At 37.2% G+C, this 9,559-nt stretch overlaps 1 protein-coding gene across 2 annotated transcripts in view; it reads right to left on the reverse strand.

The window, feature by feature from the left end:
* The window catches only part of SEL1L2 (SEL1L2 adaptor subunit of SYVN1 ubiquitin ligase), a 59,711-nt gene that overhangs the window by 34,179 nt on the left and 15,973 nt on the right, over nt 1-9,559 (reverse strand). The window lies entirely within an intron of this gene.

Raw genomic sequence — 9,559 nt, forward strand, 5'->3', positions numbered from 1 at the left:
TTAAATTTTAATTTGAATACTTTTTAACATATTTTAAAAATAAAATGTGATGGATATAAAAAGTTCAAACAGGAAGAACTATATTGAATAAAAAGTGAAAGTCTGAACACAGAGCAAGATGGTGGAATAGGAAGCCCCAAGCCTAGTTTCTCCAATGTAGCCAAAATACACAGTCCAAAAAGCCTTTATGAGAACTTCAGAAACCAGTTAAGAAATCGTAGTTACCCAGTCAAGCTCACAGCAAAGAACAGGCAAGTAAAATAGATTAGAAAAGCCATTATTTAATCTGTAATCTTATTGCAGGTTATTAAGGTTATTTAATCTGCAATCACTCCTCCCCCAGGCCAGCACAGCTTGGTGCAATCAGGAGAAAAAGTCCAATTTGGAGCGTCTCCCTTGGGAGGGAAAGAGGAGAGTGGAACTTAGGTCCAGTATTCCAGCTTTTGGTGGGATTGCCTGAGGGACTGATTTCTGTCTTGCCTGATGCAGAGTGCTAATGAGGAACCAGCATACTATGGATTACCCAGGGGGCTGCTGAGAACAAAAGAGCTCATGGGATTGTTGCAGCATCAGAGAACTTGTAGCATACTGCAGATGGCAGTCAGCACAACTCGGCACAATCAGGAGAAACAGCCCACCTCATGGCTTCTCCCTTGGGAAGGCAAGAGAAAAACAGAGTGGGAATTCTGACTTTTGAAGAGGGGCTGATCGAAGATTTGGCTTTCATCTCATCTGATTTGGAGCACTGACAGAACTGGTATGCTTTAGATGTTGGGGGTCTCTAAGCAAAAAAGAGAGCTTGGAGGCTTGTTGCAACACTAGAGAACCTGCAGTACCATAGAAGGCAGTACCACCAGAGAGAGCAAGTGATTACAACCTCCTGAAAAAGAAACCTCTGTAATTGGGAAATTACAAACACAAATCCAGAGAAGACACATTCCCAGAAAATATTTGAGATACCCCCAGAATCTCTAGCTGTGTTTATTGGTGAAGGAAGGTCTTCCTCTGTATAAAGACTGGGAAAGGTGGCTGTTTCCCCAAATGCATAAATCACAGAAAAAAATAACAAGACAGATAAAGAAACAGGGAAATATGGCCCAACCAAAGGAATAAAATAAATCTTTAAAAATTACCCTAAAGAAATGGAGATTTACAAATTACCAGACAAATAATTCAAAACAATCATCTTAAGCTCAAATGCTACAAGAGAACACATATAAACAACTAAATGAAATCAGGAAAATGATGGATGAACAAAATGAGAATATCAACAAAGAGATAGAAACTATTAAAAAAACTTACAGAAATTCTGGAGCTGAATACAATAATAGAATTGAAAATTTCACTACAAACATTCAACAACAGACTTAATCAAGCAGAAGAAAGAATCAGTGAACTTGAACACAAGTCATTTGAAATGATTGAGTTGGAGGAACAAAAAAAAAAAGGAATTTAAAAAAGTGAAGAAAGGGCTTCCCTGGTGGCGCAGTGGTTGAGAGTCCACCTGCTGATGCAGGGGACATGGGTTCGTGCCCCGGTCCAGGAAGATCTCACATGCCATGGAGCGGCTGGGTCTGTGAGCCATGGCCGCTGAGCCTGTGCGTCCGGAGCCTGTGCTCTGCAACGGGAGAGGCCACAACTGTGAGAGGCCTGCGTACCGCAAAAAAAAAAAAAAATAAATAAAGTGAAGAAAGCCTAAGGGACTTGAGGGACACTAAAAAACTGAACATTATACACATTATGGGAGCCACAGAAGAGTGATAGAAAAAGGGGCAGAGAGCTTATTTTAAGAACATTTGGCTGAAAACTTCCCAAACCTGAGAAAGGAAATGGGCACCTAAATTCAAGTTCAAAGAACTCCAAGTAGGATGGACTCAAAGAGGCCAACACAAAGACACATTATAATCAAAACAAAGACATAGAACACCAGATGAAGCAAGAGAAAGGAGACTTGTCATGTACGAGGAGGTTTCCATAAGATTATGAGCAGATATGTCAGCAGAAACATTACACGCCAGAAGGGAGTGAAATTATATATTCAAAATGCTGAAAGAAAAAAGCTATCAACCAAGAATACTGTATCTGAACAAACTAACCTTCAAAAATGAAGATGAAATATAGAACTTCCCAGATAAGCAAAAGCTGAGGGAGTTCATCAACACTAGAGCTGCCTTACAAGAATTGCTAAAGGGAATCCAAGTTGAAATGAAGGGATGTTAGCCCACAACACAAAAGCATACAAAAATATAAAGCTCTCTGGTAATAATAAATACATAGACAAACAAAGAATCATGTAATACCGTAATGGTGGTGGATAAGTCACTTTTAATTCTGGTAGAGAATTTAAAAGATAAAAGCATAAAAGATAACTGTAACTAAAAAACTACATTAATGGATACAAAATATAAAAAGATGTGATTTGTGTCACTAATAACATAAAGTGGGAGGAGGGCAGAGTCTATATGATTGAAGTTAATTTGATATCAATTTAAAATAGATTGTCATAACTATAAGATGTTTTATGTAATCTCCAGGGTAACTACAAGGAAAATACCTACAGAAGATGCACACCGAAAATGAGAAGGGAATCAAAGCATGCCATTACAAAAAAATAAATGAAAGACAAAGGAAGGCATCAAGAGAGGAAAAGAAGGACAAAATAACTATAAAACAAACAGAAAACAATGAACAAAATGGCAATAGTGAGTCTTTCTCCTTAAGTAATTACTCTAAATTTTTATATGGATTAAACTCCCTCAATTAAAAGACATAGAAGGCTCAATGGATAAAAAAAAAGATCCAACTTTATGCTATCTACAGAAGACTTACTTAGATATAAAAACACACATAGGCTGAAAGTGAAAAAAATGGAAAAAGATTTTCTATGCAAACTGTAACCTAAAGAGAGGGATGATCACACTTAGAAAAAATAGACTTTAAGTCAAAAACTGTCACAAGAGGCAAAGGACATTATATAATGATAAAAGGGTCAATTCACCAGCAAGATATAACCATTATAAATGTATATGCATCTAACAGCAGAGCACCCAAATATATGAAGCAAACAATGACAGAACTGAAAGGAGAAATAGTGATAAAATAACAGTAGGAGATTTTAATTCCCCACCTTCAATAATGGATAGAACAACGAGACAGAAGATTAATAAGGAAACAGAGGAGTTGACCAACACTATGGACTAATTAGACCTAATGGACATATAGCAAACACTACTCAACTACAGCTGAATGCGTATTCTTCTGAAGAGCACATAGAACATTCTCCAGGATAGATCATACATTAGGCCACAAGACAAATATTAACAAATTTAAAAAGATTAAAATCATACCAACTATCTTTTCTGACCACAGTGGAATGAAACTAGAAATCAATAGCAAAAAGAAAACTGGAAAATTCACAAATATGTGCAAATTTAACAACACACTCTTGAATAACAAATGGGTCAAAGAAAAATCACAGGAAAAATTAGAAAATATCTTGAGACAAATGAAAACTAAAAACACCATACCAAACTTAGGCAATGCAGCAAAAGCAGTACTAAGAGGAAGTTTATAGAGATAAAAATCTACTTTAAAAAGATCTCAAATCAACAACCTAACTTTTCACCTCAAGGAACTAAAGAAAACAGAACAAATGAAACCCGAAGTTAGTAGAAGGAAGGAAATAGTAAAGAATAAAGGAAAAATAAACAAAAAAGAGAATAGAAAAACAGTAGAAAAATCAATGAAACTAAGAATTAGTTTTTCAAAAGATCAGCAAAATTGACAAAAGCTTAGACTAAGAAAAAAAGACCCAAAACACAAAAATCAGAAATAACAGAGGGGACATTACAACTGATGCCACAGAAATGAAAAAGATAAGAGAGTAGTATGAACAAACAATACACCCCAAAATTGGATAATCTACAAGAAATGGATATATTTCTAGAAACACACAAATTATGAAGACTGAATCATGAAGAAATAAAAATCTAAACAGACCTATAACTAGTAAGGAGGTTAAATCAGTAATCAAAAACTTCCTACAAAGAACAGCCCAGGATCTGATGGCTTCACTGGAGAATTTTATAAAGCATTTAAAGAATAACACCAATCCTTCTCAAATTCGTCCCAAAAACCGAAGAGTAGAGAATACTTTCAAACTCATTTTATGAGGCCACCACTACCCTAATAATAAAGACAGAAAAGTATGCTACAAGAAAAGAAAACAACAGACCAACATCCCTGGTGTATATTGATGAAAAAAAAAACCTCAACAAAGTACTAGCAAACAGAATTCAACAACACATTAAATGGATTGTACACCATGATCAAGTGGGATTTATTCCTAGAATGCAAGGACGGTTCAGCATATAAAATAGATAAAAATATATACTGTTGGCCCACTGTATCTGGGGGGTTCTGCATCCACAGATTCAACCAACCACAGAACAAAAATATTTTTAAAAATCCAGAAATTTCCAAAAAGCAAAACTTAAATTTACTGTGCACTGGAAACTATTCACATAACATCTACATGGTAAGTAATCTAGAGATGATTTAAAGTATACAGGGGGATGTGTGTAGGTTATATGCAAATACTACATCATTCTATCGGGTGAGCCAAAGGTTAATTCGGTTTTTTTCATAAGATGGATATAGTAGCACTTAGTTGTCTTTAACTTTATTCCAAATAATTTTGTTAGATTGTATGTGACAGCTGTCATATCAGTGTGCATTAAAAAAAGACAACAACATTGGTGAATTTTTGTATAGCCATTTTAATATTGAAGATGGAAGAAATAAAGCAACATTTTCAGCATATTATGCTGTATTATCTCAAGAAAGGTAAAAACGCAACTGAAATGCACAAAAAGATTTGTGTACTGTATGGAGAAGGTGCTGTGACTGATCGAATATGTCAAAAGTGGTTTGCGAAGTTTCGTGCTGGGGATTTCTCGCTGGATGAGGCTCCATGGTTGGGTAGGCCAGTTGAAGTGGATAGAGATCAAATCAAAGCAATCATTGAGAACAATCAATGTTACACCGCGCAGGAGAGAGCTGACATACTCAAAATATCCAAATCAAGTGCTGAAAAACATTTGCACCAGCTTGGTTATGTTCATTGCTTTAATGTTTGGGTTCCAGATAATTTAAGCGAAAAAAACATTATTGACCATAGTTCTGCATGTGATTCTCCACTGAAACGTAATGAAAACGTTCCATTTTAAAAACAAACTGTGATGGGCAATGAAAAGTGGATACTGTACAATAATGTGGAATGGAAGAGATCATGGGACAAGCGAAATGAACCACCACCAGCCACACCAAAGGCCAATCTTCATTCAAAGAAGGTGATGTTGTGAATATGGTGGGATTGGAAGGGAGTCCTCTATTATGAGGTCCTTTCAGAAAACCAAGCAATTAATTCCAACAAGTACCGCTCCCAATGAGACCAACTGAAAGCACCACTCGATGAAAAGCGTCCAGAATTATTCAACAGAAAACACATAATCTTCCATCAGGATAATGCAAGACTGCCTGTTTCTTTGATGACCAGGCAAAAACTGTTAGAGCTTGGCTGGGAAGTTCTGATTCATCCACCATATTCACCAAACACTGCACCTTCGGATTTCCATTTATTTTGGTCTTTACAAAATTCTCTTAATGGAAAAAACTTCAATTCGCTAGAAGACTGTAAAAGGCACCTGGAACAGTTCTTTGCTCAAAAAGATAAAAAGTTTGGGGGCCCACTCTCCCAGCCCCTGACTCTCTCCCTTTCCCTCTCTGTCCTTCTCTGTCCCCCTTTTCCTCTCTTCCATTCTACGGAAGAAGCGTTGTTATGAGCAGCCCTAATAAGAGCTCCACATGGTAAGGAAATGAAGCCTCCTGCCAATGACCAGAGGATAGGATTCTGCAAGCAGCCTTCGTTTGGGCTGCAACTCTTCCCAGAGTCTCCGGCCTACTGGCCTACTACATCAGATTTTGTATTCACCAAGCCTCCACAATCATAGTCTTGGTGCTCCAGCCGGGTGTCAGGCCTGAGCCTCTGATGTGGGAGAGTCGAGTCCAGGACATTGGTCCATCAGAGACCTCCCGGCCCCAAGTAATATCAAACCATGAAAGCTCTCTGAGAGATCTCCAACTCAATGCTAAGACTCAGCTCCAATCAACGACCAGCAAGCTACAGTGCAGGACACCCCATGCCAAACAACTAGCAAGACAGGAACACAAACTTACCCATTAGCAGAGAGGCTGCCGAAAATCATAATAAGTTCACAGACACCCCAAAACACACCACCGGATGCAGTCCTGCCCACCAGAAAGACAAGATCCATCCTCATTCACTAGAACACAGGCACCAGACCCCTCCACCAGGAAGCCTACACAACCCACTGAACTAGCCTTACCCACTGGGGACAGACACCAAAAAAAACGGGAACTATGAGCCTGAAGCCTGAAGAAAGGAGACCCCAAACACAGTAAGTTAAGCAAAATGAGAAGACACAGAAATACACAGCAGATGAAGGAGCAAGGTAAAAACCCACCAGACCAAACAAATGAAGAAGAAATAAGCAGTCTACCTGAAAAAGAATTCAGAGTAATAATACTAAAGATGATCCAAAATCTTGGAAATAGAATGGAGAAAATATAAGAAACGTTTAACAAGGACATAGAAGAACTAAAGAGCAAACAAACAATGATGAACAACACAATAAATGAAACTAGAAATTCTCTAGAAGGAATCAATAGCAGAATAACTGATGCAGAAGAACGGATAAGTGACCTGGAAGATAAAAAACTGGAAATAACTACCGCAGAGCAGAATAAAGCAAAAAGAATAAAAGAACTGAGGACAGTCTCAGAGATCTCTGGGACAACTTTCTGACACCAACACAGGCACCAGACCCCTCCACCAGGAAGCCTACACAACCCACTGAACTAGCCTTACCCACTGGGGACAGACACCAAAAAAAACGGGAACTATGAGCCTGAAGCCTGAAGAAAGGAGACCCCAAACACAGTAAGTTAAGCAAAATGAGAAGACACAGAAATACACAGCAGATGAAGGAGCAAGGTAAAAACCCACCAGACCAAACAAATGAAGAAGAAATAAGCAGTCTACAGAAGGACACTACATAATGATCAAGGGATCGATCCAAGAAGAAGATATAACAATTGTAAATATTTATGCACTCAACATAGGAGCACCTCAATACATAAGGCAAATGCTAACAGCCATGAAAGGGGAAATCGACAGTAACACAATCATAGTAGGGGACTTTAACAACCCACTTTCACCAATGGACAGATCATCCAAAATGAAAATAAATAAGGAAACACAATCTTTAAATGATGCATTAAACAAGATGGACTTAACTGATACTGATAGGACATTCCATCCAAAAACAACAGAATACGCTTTCTTCTCAAGTGCTCATGGAACATTCTCCAGGATAGATCATATCTTGGGTCACAAATCAAGCCTTGGTAAATTTAAGAAAATTGAAATCATATCAAATATCTTTTCCAACCACAATGCTATGAGACTATATATCAATTACAGGAAAATATCTGTTAAAAATACAAACACATGGAGGCCAAACAATACACTACTAAATAACCAAGAGATCACTGAAGAAATCAAAGAGGAAATTAAAAATACCTAGAAACAAATGACAATGAAATCACGACCACCCAGAACATATGGGATGCAGCAAAAGCAGTTCTAAGAGGGAAGTTTACGGCAATACAATTCTACCTCAAGAAACAAGAAAAATCTCAAATAAACAACCTAACCTTACACCTAAAGCAATTAGAGAGAGAAGAACAAGAAAACCCCAAAGTTAGCAGAAGGAAAGAAATCATAAAGATCAGATCAGAAATAAATGAAAAAGAAATGAAGGAAACAGCTTAAGACCAATAAAACTAAAAGCTGTTTCTTTGAGAAGATAAACAAAATTGATAAACCACTAGCCAGACTCATCAAGAAAAAAAAGGGAGAAAACTCAAATCAATAGAATTGGAAATGAAACAGGAGAAGTAACAACTGACACTGCAGAAATACAAAGGATCATGAGAGATTACTACAAGCAACTATATGCCAATAAAATGGACAACCTGGAAGAAATGGACAAACTCTTAGAAAAGCATAACCTTCCAAGACTGAAACAGGAAGAAATAGAAAATATAAACAGACCAATTACAAGCACTGAAATTGAAACCGTGATTAAAAATCTTCCAACAAACAAAATCCCAGGACCAGAGGGCTTCACAGGTGAATTCTATCAAACATTTAGGGACGAGCTAACACCTAACCTTCTCAAACTCTTCCAAAATATAGCAGAGGGAGGAACACTCCCAAACTCATTCTACGAGGCCACCATCACCCTGATACCAAAATCAGACAAAAATGTCCCAAAAAAGAAAACTACAGACCAATATCACTGATGAACATAGATGCAAAAATCCTCAACAAAATACTAGCAAACAGAATCCAACAGCACATTAGAAGGATCATACACCATGATCAAGTGGGGTTATCCCAAGAATGCAAGGATACTTCAATATACACAAATCAATCAATGTGATAAAGCATATTAATAAATTGAAGGAGAAAAACCATATGATCATCTCAATAGATGTAGAAAAAGCTGTTGACAAAATTCAACACCCATTTATGATCAATACCCTCCAGAAAGTAGGCATAGAGGGAACTTACCTCAACATAATAAAAGCCATATATGACAAACCCACAGCCAACATCGTTCTCAATGGTGAAAAACTGAAACCATTTCCACTAAGATTAGGAAAAAGACAAGGTTGTCCTCTCTCAACACTATTATTCAACATAGTTTTGGAAGTTTTAGCCACAGCAATCAGAGAAGAAAAAGAAATATCAGGAATCCAAACTGGAAAAGAAGAAGTAAAACTGTCACTGTTTGCAGATGACGTGATACTATACATAGAGAATCCCAAAGATGCTACCAGGAAACTATTAGAGCTAATCAATGAAGACGTAAAGTAGAGGGATACAAAATTTATGCACAGAAATCTCTTGCATTCCTATACACTAATGATGAAAAATCTGAAAGAGAAATTAAGGAAATACTCCCATTTACCACTGCAACAAAAAGAATAAAATACCTTGGAATAAACCTACCTAAGGAGAGAAAAGACCTGTATGCAGAAAACTGTAAGACACTGATGAGAGAAATTAAAGATGATACAAACAGATGGAGAGATAAACCATGTTCTTGGATTGGAGGAATCAACATTGTGAAAATGACTATACTTCCCAAAGCAATCTACAGATTCATTGCAATCCCTACCAAACTACCAATGGAATTTTTCATAGAACTAGAACAAAAAATTTCACAATTTGTATGGAAACACATAAAAAAACGAATAGTCAAAGCAATCTTGAGAAAGAAAAATGGAGCTGGAGGAATCAGGTTCCCTGACTTCACACTATACTACAAAGCTACAGTAATCAAGACAGTATGGTACTGGCACCAAAACAGAAATATAGATCAATGGGACAAGATAGAAAGCCCAGAGA

This window comes from Physeter macrocephalus, chromosome 14, assembly GCF_002837175.3.
Source record: "Physeter macrocephalus isolate SW-GA chromosome 14, ASM283717v5, whole genome shotgun sequence".
NCBI classification, from domain to species: domain Eukaryota; kingdom Metazoa; phylum Chordata; class Mammalia; order Artiodactyla; family Physeteridae; genus Physeter; species Physeter macrocephalus.